General features: G+C 36.3%; 1 protein-coding gene and 1 long non-coding RNA gene across 2 annotated transcripts in view; both read left to right on the forward strand.

Moving 5' to 3' along the window:
- LOC135770965 (uncharacterized) overlaps positions 1–18341 on the forward strand; it is a 190028-nt gene that overhangs the window by 164030 nt on the left and 7657 nt on the right. The gene's annotated exons all lie outside the window — the stretch shown is intronic.
- LOC135772746 (uncharacterized) lies at positions 8156–17978 on the forward strand. The gene is made up of 4 exons (XR_010543244.2): positions 8156–8493; positions 9468–9632; positions 9758–9898; positions 16951–17978. It is a non-coding gene; the product is annotated as an uncharacterized lncRNA (long non-coding RNA).

Raw genomic sequence — 18341 nt, forward strand, 5'->3', positions numbered from 1 at the left:
TGCATGGGACAGGGCTTCTTTAAAGGGGTCATATGATGAAAATGTTAGCATTGCCACTTTGTAGGTTTGAGCAAAAATGTGTCGTTTTGGGTGTGTTTTTTAAAATGCAAATGAGCGGATGAAGTGCAAACACTGATCACAATGATGGTGGTTTGTTGTAATTCAAACTCAATTGTGCTGTCAAGTCCTTCCTTTCTCTTTCTTTCTCTCTGCACTAAACGGCAGTGCAGTGGTTGGAGAGTTCAGATTAAGGAGGCGGTATTATTCTAATAAGATATCCTTATGACATCATAATGAAAGCCAAATTTCAATGACCTATTTTTGCTCACACCTACAAAGTGGCAATGCTAACATTTTCATCATATGACCCCTTTAAATTTTTGGACCTCTTGTCTGATCGAGGTCTTGGAGGTCTTTGGCCTTGATGATGGCCGATGGGCACAAAAAAAACGGAATCTAGGACGCTTTTGCTGAGGCGGCTCTGAGACCTCTGCATTTCCAGTGTCCTCATCATCAGTCACCTCTTCCTGGTATTGTACACTGCGAGTGATGTACTCTTCAGCTTTAATGAGGAGATTCTGTATGTCGTCATTATCATTGTCAATCAGGGTCTCTGCTGACACACTAGCATCAACAAAACAAGCAGCTACAGCAAGAGGAGAAAACTTGTTTGCCGACACATCCAGAAAACAGCTGAAGCGTAAATCCATGTTTGCAGACATCTTCTGTGCCAATGCAGCTACATCCCTGTAGCTCCGGCAAGGGAGAAGTCTGAAAGGCGGCTTTTCAAGTCCAGTAGGGCAGGCACAACCAGGGAGAAACAACTCGTGTCACTTTCAAGCACCTTTGTGTGTTCTGCAAATGGAAGGAGCAAATCTTTGAGGATTGTCACCTTCTGCCATTCACTGGGCAGTAGACAGTCCCAGCCCATGGTATCAGCCACCGATGTCACATGGTCCTTTACTTCGAGTAAACGAGACAACATCAAAAAAGAACTGGGGCCTCATTTATAAAGCGTGCGTACGCACAGATTTGATCGTAAAGTTTGCGTACGCAAAAATCCACGGCAAAGTGCATATTTATAAAAGCTGTCTTTGACGTGGAAAAGTGCTTAGCGCCACGTCAGGGTCTGAGCAGACGTACGCACTTTTGCTTGTCTGATTGCTGCAGGTTTTTGGAAATATAAGCCAATCTTGCTGTTTGAAATTTGGTTTAAACATTGAGAAGTGCTCTTTTATATGTCTGTGACATTAATTAGGCATCGTTTAAAGGCGGAGATCTGAAACTGCTCGGCTGCGCACAAGTTCAAGTTCATTTGCGATTTATAGATTTGAAAGGGGTACGCGCGTTTTTTGCGCGTACGTTCGGTTTATGAATCACACGTACGCATTTGTTATAAATGATCGTAAGATCAAATGTAGGATGGTTTTTACGCAGCATTTTATAAATGAGGCCCCTGGACCATCTGGTTTGACAGTCTTTGATGAGAATGAGCCCACATTGTTCCAGCAACCCTTCTGTGGCAACAGATGATTTGCGAAACTGCACTGTTAACCCTGATATTGTCTTTACTTAAACAATCAAATAAACATCACTTAATATTTTCTGTTTTGAAGCCAAAGCTTAAAAAAGTTTAGTTGATTTAACTTTTAAGCTTATAAAATCCATTATACTAAAACATTCAAGTAGAATGAACTTAAAATTATTAGTTTATGTTGTGATGAATACCCATAATCCTTTGCGCCTGAATACTTTGATTATTTTCTGCTTTTTCACAGAATAAAAACTGATAAGAACTTTCACTACTTAAATATTTGTTAATAAAATGTCATATAGGTTTAAGCTCTTATATTATTGATGTTGTTTAAATTATAATTTTGTAAAGTCACCGTTCAGGTGATCAGTGTTTCCGTACATGAACACTGTTCAGAACCCTTTATTGTATTTCTCTCCACTGTACTGACAATGCATGTCAAAAACACAGTTTTGTGTGTGTTTCTGTGGAGAATCCTGTTTATTCAATGACTGACTTAAAATCAGTAATCAATTCTGTGTTATAATACCATTTATAACATCAAAAGCAATATAAAGAGATAAAAACTACAGTTATATGCAAGGGGTTTCCTCACAAATTTGTAGTAATGTCAACTAATCTGGGTTAAGAGTGCAGGAATATTGGAAGAAGTCTATTCAACTTAAAATTGTTGTTAGAACAGTTTATATGTTTAAGTAATCATTACTTAAAGTTTTTAGGGCAACAAGTTTGCTTCATTTTTTTTAAGTATATTCAACTTATCCGGGCTTACAGTGTGTCTCACCATGATGCCGAACCTTGCCCAGTAGACGTTTGATAGCTTGTTCCTTTTTTATCATGTTGACGACAAGCTGAAGTGTATTGACCACACATGGGGTCCTCTCCAACGTTCCATATCTGATAGAAAGTCTAACACAAACCAACAATTATTTTCATTAATCCTACAATAACTATTAATCTACAATAGCACATTATAACTACATGAAATTAATTAAATAAACATATTTCAGATTATTTTTAGATTCAATTTTAAATATCTATTACAGTGAGTAAGCTCTCTATAATAACAAACAGCATTCACAGACTGACCTTTCCTCTGCCTCTTCATCATCATCATCACTATCCTGGGAATTGTTCTCATCAGAACTGGTGTCGTCTTCTTCGTTGCGAAATGCAGAAACCATGTTGCTTCCATTATCTGTTATAATCATGAGAATTTTTTTCCTTTGGGATCCCCCATTCTTCTGTGCACTTCTCCACAAGAGTAACAATAGAATGAGCTGTGTGTGGGTGAACCATTTGCTTTAAGTTTAGGAGTATGTGTTCAGCTTTACTGTCCTGAACATTGAAATAACAAGCACTGACCACAAGGAAGGAGGCTGTGAGCCCCTTTTTAGTCCAGATGTCTATGCCAATGGTTACTTTGCGGGCCATAGCCAGTCTGTTTTTAAATTTGACCTTTTCAGCTAGGTACATGTGGTTCACTAGATTTTCAATTTTGGTCTTTATTGGCACAGTCAGTCTTTTATCTATTGTTTCCATCATGTTGATGAATTCTTAATCTTCTACTGTTCGTGGAGGGTGGGCTGTCCGGGCTACCCATTTAGCTATAGCCTCCTCTTTGATGCGTTGTTCCTGGGAGTCTGGCTTGTACTTGATGTGAGAAAAGAGTGCACCTGACATAGATGGCCTCTCCTCTTTCCTGGCTGGTTGCTTGACAACATCTGGAATCTATGGTAAAAATAAACACAATAAGGCCTTATTAAATGCAATAATATCAGGAACACAAGTGTTATAGTGGAAATAAATAACTGGATGATAAGCTCAAAACTGTAGGTGGATATATTTTTTATGATTTTACAAGTATATTACTAACTTAATGCAAGTTATAAATAGTATTGCACACAACATTATTGATTATATTTTCCCTTATGTATAAATTTGCTGGTAAGACTTTACAATGAGGTTCATTAGTTACCTTCCTTAGTTAACATGAACTAAGGAATAAACCCTACTTCTACAGCATTTATTAATCTTAGTTCATATTAATTTAAACATTTAAATTATTTTTGTAACATTTGTTAATAAACGCTCCGTGAACTAACATGAACAAACAATGAACAGCTGTATTTCTATTCACTAACATTGACGAAGATAAATACTGTAACAAACATTTTGCTCATTGACTGTTTGTTTATGTTAGTATATATGATAAGTAAGGCATCATCTACAGCGGGGCGGTTGTTATAGCGAACACAACACTGACAGGCTGATCAGGGAGAACTTGAATCAGCCTGAATGGGTTGAATTACCTATAACAACCGTCTTGCTCTACATTACCCTGCTTATTACATGGAATTTATTTATTTAAAAACGATTTATATTGCTTCCGCTAAAGAAAATAGTCCGTTCCGTCTCTACAGTTAAAACCCTGCATTCATGGCAATGCTCTGTTATACTAAGCAGCGGTCTCTTAACAGGAAATAACATACCGCATTCTCATGGGCGTAGATTTAGGGTGGGACGCTAGGGACATGTCCCTAGCAATATTCAGGGAAGACTGAATTGTCCCTAGCAATAATTTCGACCAAACAATTAATCTGTATTTATATATAACCACTAATGTCCGTCTTATTCTTGTGTTTTATATTTTTTACTTAACTTTTTTAATTATATATTTTTTCAGGAATCATTTAAATGAGATTAAAAATCTTTTGCAATCCCGTTCTGTAAAAATGACGCTCTATGTGGTACACAAACGATTAACAGCTTTCGTTCTTTGCAATGCCCGCCTCCGTAACTCACATCGCTATGATTGGCTTTGCATTTCTTTAGTCCCGCCTCTCTACTCACATTGCTAATATGATTGGATTAGCATTTCTTGAGTCCCGCCGCTTTAAATCACATCACTTTATGGACTTGTCTTTACTCGCTACGTGTGATAGGATGGTTTCACTTTGTACAACGCGCCAAAGTTCACTCAACAAGATGCGCGTGATAATTCGGGCTACAGGTAAGTGAGGAAGAAAGTATTATTATACCCACTGTAACTGTTTCATGCACAAAATACGGAACAAGTTGTGTCACATAATGATTCAAGGACAGTGTTTTCAACAATACACGACAATCCCATGTTAACCTGAGGAGTTTCAAACTTTTTTCAACCTTTTATAAATGGGGTAGCAAGGTTATTTAGGGGGTCCCTAATCCATGAAAGAAAATAACCCCAACATGGTAAAAACAGGAAACAGCATGATATACATACCAACTTCAACATTGGGATTTTTTTGGCAAAATTACATTAAGAATTAAATATTAATTGCATATTCTTCATTTTTATAAAGTAAATATGGATTCATATATGTTACAATGTGATTTTCTTTTTTTTTTGACAAAGACTTAAACAGTTACTGTTTATTAGGCTCTAGGACATAACGAATTGTTATTGTTTATTATAGTACATTAAATTTGGGATGGCACCGGGGGTGGCGAGTCAGATGTCACGGAGTAAAGTGCATACTGAGTTGTCTGTTGTTTATGTCAAGTAAACGGTGATAAACAGTTTTTGCAATGCAGCCATTTTATTTATGTCCCCACCAATGCCAGAATCAAACCTACGCCCTTGCGCATTCTACATTAGATTTCAACCAAGCCATGTAATAACTAATGTTAACTGATTGACCTTTATGTAAAGTGTTACTAATTTGCTTTTGCTCCTAATTACGTTCATTTTATTATGTGAAGGCCCACACACGCGTGTGGCAAAATAAGTTAACGTTATATAAAATATAACCTGCATAATGTCTGTGTTACAACACCATCATTTAACGATTTGACTTACAGCGTAGATGCTTAAAATCAGCATTAGCTTACATTTGTTAAGTTAATTAAGTTAACTTACCTGAATGTGTGGATGGTCAGACTTCCCAGATAGCAGACAGACAGTGAATCAACATTGAAATGATGTTAATCCATCAACCAAATTATCATTGAATCAACATTGAAATTTTACATTGATTTTTCATCAGGTTTGCACCCTGGAATAATGTTATTTCAATGATGCAAAATCAATCAAAATGGTTAAAAAAACAATCTTTCTTTAACATAAATTCAATCACTTAAGGTAGCAGACCAACAGTGAATCAACATAGAATTGATGTTGATGCCATTAACCAAATTATCATTGAAACAACGTTGACATTTTTCATAGATTTTTCATCAGGTTTGCACCCTAGAATAATGTTATTTCAATGATGGAAAATCAATCAAGATGGATATAAAATCAATGTTTATTGAACATCATTTCAATAGTTTAGCAACATTGAAGCAATATAAAAAAAACAAGCTTTATCTACTGCAGGATTCAATGTTACTAAATCAAGTCTGTTTTGACTAGTTTTTAAATCAGAGACCATGTAGGGCTACAATTAACATACTTTAAACCAAAAAGTCACTAACTTGCAATACACCCACACAGTTTAAACAGGATACATCACGCTCAAGAAATTAAATACCACGAGCAAAATTAAACATATATCGTAAAATACAATTGTATGATTCAAAATTTTTGCCATAAAATACAAAAATACAAATTAAAATTATAAATATTGTTGCCACTAGAGGACTCTGGAAAATTGAGACAACATCATAAACATACATCAGCAAAATGAATTTGGAAAAGCAATTCACTTTCAATTAAATTTTGAATGACCACAAATGGAATTTGTTTTACAGTACAGATCTATGGTACAGGTACCATACAAAACTCAAAGACAAACACAAGTGTAATTCTTGAAACATTTAGAAATTGAAACATTACCACAGTTCATTGTTTAGGACTATTCAGTAACTGAAGCTCCTCCTCTGGTGCAAATGCCATGGATTTTCTTTACATTAAACAGAGACACTGTTGAACGCAGGCTCTTTTAAACACCAATCCGTTCACGGGCATAACATAGCTGTCACAGCAAGGACATACTCTGAGGTCTCCCAGATTTAATTGGTTCTTGTAAGACATCTAAAGAATTAAAAACAAGCAGGAAGTTAGAACTGTGTACTGTGGCTACATGGAAAAAATATTTCCTAGACAACATAGTATTGTGTATTGAAGAGTGTGGTTCAAAAGGAGATATATCACAGTATATATGTGTTTCAGCTTTATGTTTATATTGTTTTTGGAATATACAAATTTGCCACTCACTAATTAGATTTTAACTAAATGCTCATCACAGTTTAAAAAAAATATAAGTTATTATTAGATAAGTCTTAATAGACAGAATCTTGTTTTTGAATCAGTTATATTTTTGTAGGCTATTAAAGATATACTAAGGATTGGAGATGCACCAAAAGTAAAATTCTTGTCCGAAGTACAAGAAAAATATTTTTCTAATTATTTTGCCAATTTTCTCACCATGATTGCACAATTAACATTTTCAGAATGTCCTTTTTACTATATTTAGTTTACATTATTAAAATTTTGTTACATTATACACTGAAAAAAATGATTCATTGAATTTAATAATTTTTTTTAAGGTAAGTGGTTGCAATCAATTTATTTAAGCTACATTTAAACAAAAAAGATTAGTAACATAAAATAAAATATAAAACTTTTGTTAAATGTAGCTTAAATAAATTGATTGCAACCACTTACCTTAAAAAAATTGATTAAATTCAATGAATCATTTTTTTCAGTGTAGCAGTCATTAAATGTCCTTTTTACACCTGGTCACTTCTCTGATCAGATAGCTATAAGACTTGTTTAAACTGTTTCATTTAACTCATTTATGTGACCGAATGTAATGTTAAAGAGTTAATGAGGCTGCGTTTACACTTGGCATTAACATGCGACCTGTATCCGGATGTTGTCCACATACACATTGAAAAGACAAGTGTAAACGCGTTTGTGTTCGGAATGTTATCCGATCTGTGTGTCCTGATGCAGAGGTAGTCGAGGACGCATTGTGATCGGATCTCAGTGTAATGTAACCGCAATCCAGCCATCGTATCTGGATTCACAGGTCAACGTCACACAAAACCCCGCCCACTATCATCTCCTCTCACTGACAGCTGTCAAAAATAAAGGACGTTAGGTCATGGAGCGCAGGTGAGAGACGCAAAAATTCATATTTGTGGAGCAATGCTAGCTACGCTTAAAAGTATCTTAATAAATCGATATACAAAGCATTTTAACACTGCTAACTGTATTTAAGTTATTCAGGTATATGTTATATGTTACAACTATTCATAGTGAGATTTAATATTTAATGGCAGAATTCAGGATCGTCGTTATAATGTTTGAGTTTCCATGGCGACAAATCAATGTGAATGTTGCGCTTCTTTCTGGTCAATCGGCTGTTTCTGTCTCATTTAACACATTTTAAGTTACTTTAAAACACGTACAAAAACTAATAACATTAACCGAATACATTTAGTCAGTGTTGGTTTTATGCAAGGTTACTTATATGTGTTTGTATTAAATACATTACTTCTTACGCACTATGAACAGTAAATTGTTAGCTCTTTTAATTAAATCATATTATTACCAGGAAACATAACTAACAACAGTTTATGGTTAAAATATAAATATACATATAAGTTCAGGCAGAGCCAAATGCCCGTAATTTAGGCCCCAGACAGCAGGTGACTCCGTTGCGGGTCCGTCTACAAACCGGCAAATCCGCGTTACTGTCACCTCCGTTGTACTGCTCCAATACGGATTCAGATCGGGCTGGGTTTCATTTTGCGAGTTCCGTCTACAAACCGGCAAACCCGCGTTACTGTCACCTCCGTTGTACTGCTCCAATAAAGATCCAGACCGGGCTGGGTATTATTGGGCGGGAACAACAATCGCAAAGCAGATTCGGGCCGTATCCGTGGAAACGAGCGCGCGTCTGGATTTTTGAAGAGGATCGAGGTGGCCACAGTTTGATCTATCTTACATCCCCACACGACTTTCCAAGGTAATTAATCAACAAAGTGTGTTCAAACTGCTATTAATGTATTAATGTTTTGATTATGTTGTGTACTCCTTGCCTAAAAAAGGTTTTGTGCTTTTTAGATCGGTTTTGAAAAGTATTAGCGAACTTTTACGTTATCAGAGGGCGTGAAGACGGTCGAAGATTTTAAAATTATGTAACGTTAATTAAGAAACACTGTGTCCAAACTGCTATTAATGATTCTTTATTATGTTGTGTAACTTACTCATTAACTTGATTTATTGCTTAGATCGGTTGTGGAAAGTATTAGCTTTTACGTTATGAGGGCCAGACAGACTGTAAAATTACATGTAAGTTATATTGACGAATTTCACTACTTTTATTATTCAGTATTATTTACTTTTTACTTTTAAAATGTGCCTCGTGTTATTAAGCTATCCTTAATGTTAAACCAAGCTTGCTATGGCCTCACAGACCCTATTGATCCGTGCCACTGAACTTCAGTGTCACATGATCCTTCAAATCTTATGATTTGCTGCTCAGGAATCATTTATCAGTGTTTAAAATGTGCTGCTTCATATATGTGTGAAAATGGTGATACTTTTTTCAAAATTCTGTGATGAATAAAAAGTTTAATGAACAACATTCATTAAATTTATTAAATAGAAATCTTATGTAACATGATAAATGTATTCACTGTTATACTGTCATATAATCAGAAATATTTCTTGAGCAGCAAATCAGCATATTAAAATGACTCCTGAAATATTATTTGACAATGAAGAGTAATGCTAAAAATTCGTCATTTCCTGCTAATCACTCTTACCAGTATTTAAATACCTTCAGATTAGGATTAAATGATTAGTATAAAATCAAATATTGTTTGATTGTAAATTATAATAAGTTCAGCCTCCAGTCTTTTGATCTTTAATATTATATTAGAGGTCATACTTAAAAGTGGTAGTACATTACATGGATTAATGATTTTTTTTATACAGGACTGACAACCGTATTCTGCTGCTGTGTGAACGTGGCCAAAGTGACGTGCCATTGACTTGTATTAGATGAGGACCACCGTTTCAGCTAAACATCTTTACTGTTCTACCGAAAATACTCACATCTTGAATGGCATGAGAGTTTTTCAACAGTATATTAAAATTTGGGTGAACTTTCCCTTTTAATTAATATTAAAAGCATTGATATTCCAGTTTTTTTCCTAAACTAATTTACATTACAGAAGAAGTCTGTAGAAAATGGAGAAGTTTATTACACTTTTTTTTCTCAACAGGAGCTGTAAGGAGCAAACAGTCCTGTGGGCTACTGGGGCAGCGAATTCTTGGATTCTTACACCAACCGTTGGTTTCATCTTGCCTTTGACCATGGTGGTGGCTGGAAAGAGCGTGCGGATACCAAAGAGGCATTAAATAAGGTACTTATAAAAAAAAGTAGCACACTGGCAGTTTGTGTTTTAAACTATTAGGCCTAGTCCACACGGGTATTTTTATAACCGTGAGTTTTTTCACACGGTTCGGCCGTTCGTCCACACGAAACCGCAGTATCTGGCTAACCTAACTGCATTTAAAAAGTGGCTAACCTAACTGCATTTAATATGGTCAAATCAGGAGGATATTATGTCAAGTGTAAAAAACTCATTAAGAATGAGATACAAGTTCAACGAATGTAAGTTTTCTTAAATATTTATTAATAATGTCAGATTTTGAGTGAACATACGACTGGGCAAATAAATAGTCCAAGTACATTTTTACTTCATTGCGCAAAACATGAAAGACCAAGATTGGTTTAACAAAAGACTGGTGTCAAAAATGTAACACTGAATCAGTGAGTGTGTCTTACACCGATTATGCTTAATAAACTTATAACACGTGGGGTCATGTAAACACGTAAAACGTTTTTCTTTAATCGGGAAAAGCCCATAAACGGCGTAAGCAAAAACCGATCGGCACAGGTAGTTTTTTGCTCATTACCCCGATTTGGCGTGGCACCTTAACTGGCTTTTTCACGGTTTTGTCCATGTGCGCATATCTCCGCGTGTGAAAGATAAATGTCAGACGTGAAAGTAAGCGCAAAGTAACGCATAAAATTCTCTGCTCTACTAAAGCAGTTGGCAGAGAAACTGCGAAAATACAAACTGATGTTATATTTACAGGTTCTGTAGACACAAAAAGAGATAAAACAATATAGCTTAAGACAGATATGCCATTGGCTTTTTGATCGACTATTATGTATTATAGACGATGACGTCAATACCTGTGAGAAACCTGACAAATCGCCAAGTCCCATGAATTAATACATACCCATCTTTTTTCAATGCGTGAACTTGATGTTTGTACAGCGTGTCGTGAATGTGTTAGCATTTAGACTAGCCTAGCCCCATTCATTCCTTAGGATCCAAACAGGGATGAATTTAGAAACCACACAAACACTTCCACGTTTTCCCTATTTAAAGACTGTTACATGAGTAGTTACATGAGTTAGTATGGTCGATGTGCTCCAAACTAAGTGCTCTTCCGCCATACAATAGTACTCATGTTTTATCGCTACGTTTTATTTTGTGCCACCATACTTACTCGTGTTACTACTCATGAAACAGTCTTTAAATAGGGAAAACATGGAAGTGTTTGGTGGCTTCTAAATTCATCCCTGTTTGGATCCTAAGGAATGAATTTGGCTAGGCTAAATGCTAACACAGTCATGACGCGCTGTACAAAGATTAAGTGCATGCATTGAATAAACATGGGTATGTATTAATTAATCTAAGTTGAGAGAAGAGCATAGTAAAATATTAAGAAACTGGTATTTTCCTTTAAGGTTATATGGATTTTTACAACACTGTTGGATTTCACAGGAGCTTCACAGGGTTGACAGATCATAAAATTATATGCTTATATTCAACGATTATTTTTGTGTGAGATCATTAAATCACAATACTTATGCTTTCATAATAATTAGTATATCAACAGTTTAAGTCTTTTTATCTCATCTTCCTCTGCTCTAACAGTGCTATAAACACACTGTCACAATAAACAGAAGAAGATTAACACTACACTTCAAGACCCAAGTGCCCAACTAAAGGAAACACCAATCGGCAAAATAGTGACTTACTTTATTAATCAGATTAACAGCAGTTCTTTAGAAGTTAAACTTATCATTCATGTAACGCTGCAAGCAAGTTGTAATTTTAGTTTTCACACAGAGATGATGATAGTGTTCATTTAACTCTGGGGATTTCATTTATTTAATATTTTTGCTTTCTTCATTATTTTAGTATGATTTTCTCCAGAAATGAATCAATAAGATAAAAAGTTAAAGACAGGAAAAATTCACTTCATTATCTCATTAACTTTAACACTGATTCAGTGTTTTTTTAACACCCATCTGGGTGTGGATTATTTATACACACCAAACACTGTTAATTTCACATTGGGGATTTTGCTTTGCAACCACGAGTAACGCACAGTATCGGATTTGGACGGGCCATGTTATTTCAATACCCAATTCGGCAAGAAGGTCCGGATCAACCCGATATCCGATCCGAAGTTTTATTGGATCAGATCCCATCCAAAACTAAGGCAGATGCGATGTTCATCTTGATGCATAGGCTATAATGCAATACATTAAAGGCAGGGTATCTAATTTTAAAAAATGCTAACGGGAGCCGACTAGCAATGAAATCATGATCCCACCCTCGATTCAAAATCGCCATCCAAAGTCACGCCTCTTTCAAAACACATGAACACGCACAGATCAGACGGTCACATCTCATGTCTCATTCACCAGTGAGAAAACTTTGCAGTAGTTTTACCAAAATAACCAACATAAACAACTGGTTTACATCAGAATTAGTAGTTTGTTAAAGCACACTTCCGGTTTTGTAGACCTAGTAACTATATCGTTACACTAATCCATAAACGAACACAAATTTCATAAGCAACACAATGTTTCATCAAAGTAGAAAATCTGAATCCATCTCAATTCAATCATATCGCGTACCTGCCTTACCAAAATAAACAGTGCAACGACCCTTTCAGACCCTTTGCCTCCTGCAACTTTTTGCATCTCGTGGTAAAGCAGTAAAGTTACATATGTTAATTTGGGTTTTTGCTCTTTGCTGATCCAGGCCGTTTTTGCTGTTGTTGTTATAAAACATATCTTTCACAGAAGCAGAAGAGTTTGCCATTCCCCCTCTGTTTACAGCCAGGAGGTGAGCGCACGTGAACGCGCCGATGACGTATGGTGTCTGCGTGAACAGGCTGCGGGGTGGCATTCAAATTACGCTTACGGATGAGGGACTAAAAAGGAAACATCCGTTCGGACCAAGATCTATGATTGGTTGAAATTTTTTTGGTCCTACGCATTTCACAGATGACATAAACTTCTACAAATATATTTAAACAACTTAACACAGTGATTGCTATCAGGATGTGAGGAGACTTTTCACCAGCATAACTAAAATGTCTCTAGATCAAATCAGATACCCTGCCTTTAGAGATGCATATGAAGCAGCTATACCGCTGTAAGAAGCTATACTGATGCGATATGATGCCGTGAGGTCCGTTTTTGATTCGGTTCAGCACGATGTCATTCAATCCAGTGTGATGCAATGAAAAAAATATATTATGCTATGCAATTTAAAGGTGCAGTGTGGAAATTTTAGCGGCATCTCATGGTGAGGTTGTGAATTGCAACCAACGGCTTAGTCCACTGCTCACCCCTCGCTTTTGAAACATATAGAGAAGCTATGGTAGCCGCCACGGGACAAACATGTAATCATCTGAGACAACTTAGTAAAAAAATTTGTCCGTTAAAGGTAGGGTAACAGATTTGATTCTGAAACATTTTTAGTTATGCTGGTTAAAAGTCTCCTCACATCCTGATAGCAATCACTGTGTTAAAGGTAGGGTAACACATTTTGAAAAATGCTAACGGTAGCCGCCTAGCAATGAAATCCCGATCCCACCCTCAAGTCAAATCGCTCTCCAAAGTCACGCCTCTTTCCAAACACATGAACACGCACAGATCAGACGGTCACATCTCATGTCTCATTCACCAGTGAGAAAACTTTGCAGTACAAAGTGAATAACACTTCCAAAATAACCAACATAAACAACTGGTTTACATCAGAATTAGTTTAAGCACATGTTCGGTTGTGTAGACGTAGTAACTATATCGTTATGCTAATACGTAAACGAACACAAATTTCATAAGCAACACAATGTTTCATCAAAGTATAATATCTGAATCCATCTCAATACAAACATATCGCGTACCTACCTTACCAAAATAAACAGTGCAACGACCCTTTCAGACCATTTGCCTCCTGTAGCTGTTTGCATCTCGCGGTAAAGCAGTAAAGTTACCGATGTTAATTTGGGTTTTTGCTCTTGCTGATCCAGGCAGTTTTTGCTGTTGTTGTTATAAAAGATGCATTTAGTTTTGTTGCTCCTGTGTTGGTTGTCAATTCAGCAGAAAAGTTTGCTGTTCTCGCTGTTTACAGACAGAGCGCATGTGAACGCGCCGATGACGTATTGGATCTGCATGGACTCGCTGCGCGGTGGGAATTCAAATTACGCTTACGTATGAGGGACATAAAAGGAAACGTCCGTTCGGACCGAAATCTATGATTTGTTGAACATTTTTTGGTCCTACGCCTTTCACAGATGACATAAATTTTTACAAATACATTTAAACAACTTAACACAGTGATTGCTATCAGGATGTGAGGAGACTTTTAACCAGCATAACTAAAAATGTTTCGGGATCAAATCTGTTACCCTACCTTTAAGTTGTTTAAATGTATTTGTAAAAATTTATGTCATCTGTGAGAGGCGTAGGACCAAAAAATGTTCAACAAATCATAGATTTCGGTCCGAACGGACGTTTCCTTTTATGTCCCTCAAACGTAAGCGTAATTTGAATTCCCACCGCGCAGTGAGTCCACGCAGATACCATACGTCATCAGCGCGTTCACATGCGCTCTGTCTGTAAACAGCGAGAACACCAAACTTTTCTGCTGAATTGACAACCTACACAGGAGCAACAAAACTAAATGCATCTTTTATAACAACAACAACAGCAAAAACTGCCTGGATCAGCAAGAGCAAAAACCCAAATTAACATCGGTAACTTTACTGCTTTACCACGAGATGCAAACAGCTACAGGAGGCAAAGGGTCTAAAAGGGTCGTTACACTGTTTATTTTGGTAAGGTAGGTACGCGATATGTTTGTACTGCGATGGATTCAGATATTCTACGTTGATGAAACATTGTGTTGCTTATGAAATTTGTGTTCGTTTTAGCATAACGATATAGTTACTACGTCTACACAACCGAACGTGTGCTTAAACTAATTCTGATGTAAACCAGTTGTTTATGTTGGGTATTTTGGAAGTGTTATTATCTTTGTACTGCAAAGTTTTCTCACTGGTGAATGAGACATGAGACGTGACCGTCTGATCTGTGCGTGTTCATGTGTTTGGAAAGAGGCGTGACTTTGGAGAGCGATTTGACTTGAGGGTGGGATCGGGATTTCATTGCTAGGCGGCTACCGTTAGCATTTTTCAAAATGTGTTACCCTACCTTTAAGGGGTTCTGTAGAAACATGGTGGCACAAAATGGCGACTTCCATGTAAGGGGACCCTCGGTGTATGTAGATAAAAAGGTCTCATTCTAAGGTAATAAACACATAACTGTTCATTTTAAAAGGTCTTTATACACCCCTGATAATATAGTTTTGTATATTATTTTGCATTTCTGTCAAGAGATCCTTCTAAAAATTACACACTGCACCTTTAATATGTTACACATTTATTTTTGTGTTTCAGACAGCAAATTATAAATTAACTTGAGTACCTTCAGACTTTTAACACATTTGACAAACAGGCCTAGATTAAAAGTTTTCCTCTTAAACCTCAACTCAAACATTTAACAGTGAAACAATTTAATGATTCTTAGTGATAAACAATAACTTGCCGGCAAAGGAAGGTGCTTTCAGCAGATAGGCTGTGAACTTAATGAGCAGAAAGCAGTTGCTGTTTTAACAATGTTATGCTCTATGTGACAACTTCTTTGGGTTTTATAGCTGCATGCAAACCAACTTCTACGTGACTTTCATGACATGCCTTGGTTTCCGCAGTGTTGTGATACATCAGCAGGTGATAAGTCAGCAGGACGAAGCAACAGTTTAGAGAGCAGAAAGCAATCTCAAAATATTGGTCACTTTCTAAATAATAAAAGTATAGCACATCTACTTATAATTATACATAAATCTGTTTTTTACCCATGCAAAATATGTTAGAAACGATGCAACGCAATACAAAAGCTAATTTCTATCCAATTAACAGTTTTTAAACTAATGTGTCGCATTGTTACCTTTTTATGCCAATGCACTGAGCGAATTTTGGGAATCTTCCCATCCCTAGTATGTACCAACTGACTCCAATGTATAGTTTACAGCATTATTTCAGATTTTTTCCCCTAACATTTTTTCTGGTTACATGTGAAGTTGTGCCTGTGTCGCCATGCACCTGATGAGCATTAGCTCTGCTTATTTGCGACCCAATGTTTATTTGCGCTGCTCTTGGTAGATTGCGTTGGTCATAATCTAAAGGATTTTTTTGTTAATCACATGACAATTTGCCACATTTTGGTAAACTGGCCCATAATGTTTACATTTTTAATTATAAACAAGCCTAAAGTACACAGTGACTTATATTTTGAAATGTCTGCTCTCTACTATAGACCATTTTGCAAGATATAAACACTTCCAGAAGCACTTCATGTTTCAGTTTTTTAACACTACATAAATGTTGGGATAAAATAGAACAAACAACATATAGAACTGAATCAAAAAGTTAAACAAACACCTTGAAGGTATTTTCTTTATATGTGAAATAAAAAACAAACTGAAACAGGAAGTGTTTCTGGACCAGTGTTGTTTACATCTTGCAAAATGGTCAATCGCAGTTGCTGGCTGCTCATTAGTTTAGATAAGTAAGAAAAAATATGCATTCTTACAACTGTCTAAAACATATTACCATAACTCATCAACAGTAGATCATAAGAAATTGCTTAGCATAAATGTTGCACAGACCGATCTGCGTATGACATCTAAGTAATGCGAGAGCAATTGAAAAGCACAATGAGTCAAATTCTCTCTAAATGCTCTCAGGGTACTTTGTCACATGCCTCTTCTTCCTGGCTTACTGTTCTTTTATTTTCTTCACTGTTGTGTTATTATCTTCACCTATGTTTTCTAAGCATCTATATAACTATAATAAAAACTTTGTCACATTCCGATTGGTCTGTGCAGCGCTGGTGCATCTTGAACAAGACTACTATGTTGATGTCTGGGAGTTGTTATTCTATGTAGATCCATTAATAGTGAATCAATAGTCTGGTTCTTAACGCTGCTTCAATGGAACTCAAAACTAACAGCTTTTTTTCTTGGTCTTTTGTTTTCAGATGTCTCATGGAAGTTAAAAGGCATGTATAGAGTGGTTTGAAGTTCCTACCTTTCCTGTTTGGTTCTTCATGTGTGTTATGGGCCGTTTCTCAATGTCAAGGAAGGATCCTCGGAAGCTAGAATTTCGAGGATGCTACGTCATCGAAGTCCGTCAAAAGACTGTTCCAATGTCGAGGATCCTCGGAATTTCAGCCAAGGACTGAGTCCTTCATTCGAGAAATATCCCATATACAGGAAAGGATGCATATGTGTATCCTTCGCGTGCTGAAATCACCCACAATCCTATGCGCGCAGCACCGAAAGCACACCTTTCATTGACGCAATGATGTGCACTTGTTAGCCTGTTCCATTTAACGTGTTCTCTGAATGCTTAAGAGGAGCCTCGCCTAGCCTCTGAAGGAAGTGACTTGTAAGGACTAGTCCTGCCAAGGAAGTATTTTTGACCTTGAGAAATGGCTATGGATTCACCAGGCTCCTCACTCACTCTCCCTCAAAGATCTGCGCCACATGACTTTTAATCACCGTCACCTGTTCCTAGTCACCTGATCATGCTATATAAGGACTTTCTTATTCATTCGTTCATTCATTCATTCATTTCCCGTCCAGTCCTGTTAAACGTACCTCTTCTCTGAGTTATTATACTGCCTTAACGCTCTTCCTTGTTATTTGGATTACTATCATCGTCTATCTACTGTTGTCTTCATTAATGAAAGTGTTCATCATTTATCTGTTACTCTTAAGTTGTGTTACCATTCATCATATGGACTTGCGTTGTAAATATAAACCCTGTTGGTTTTACTTCCATGTCCTCACCCTCTAGCTACCATTACAATGTGTTTCCCGTTCATAATATGAACTTTTTTGGGTTTGTTTTTTCCTTTCATTGCAGCTTTTCTTGGCCTCTTTTCTGTTCCAAACATCATATTTTGTGAAATAAATTCACAAGGTTTATTTTTGCTTTGAGTTGTTTATAGGAACTTTGATATGTGTTCAGAACTGATGAAAATTAAAGAAAAGATGCACAGTGGTACTGTTTTTGCATTGTTATGTGTATTTGTTTTAATATGATAAATAAATAGAAATGTATTAAGGACTTGAACACATTCACTCTGTCTAATTTTATTTTGAATGTATGTTTATAAGGAAGTAGTTGCTGACTAGATTATCAGGTGGCTTTTTACAGTAAAAGTTTTAAGTACAGTAACTGTCTGTACATCTAGATCAATAATTAAACTTTTGCTGTCTAAGACTTTCATGTAAACACTTTAGAAATAAAATATCAGTAGCATAAAACAAGATATTTAATCATGCATGTGAGCTAAAGAAGCTTGAAGGAGAGAGAGAAAGTGTGCGGGTGTGTTTCTAAATGATGAGCTGGTAAGATATGGTG

This window comes from Paramisgurnus dabryanus, chromosome 3, assembly GCF_030506205.2.
Source record: "Paramisgurnus dabryanus chromosome 3, PD_genome_1.1, whole genome shotgun sequence".
In the NCBI taxonomy this organism is placed as follows: Eukaryota; Metazoa; Chordata; class Actinopteri; order Cypriniformes; family Cobitidae; genus Paramisgurnus; species Paramisgurnus dabryanus.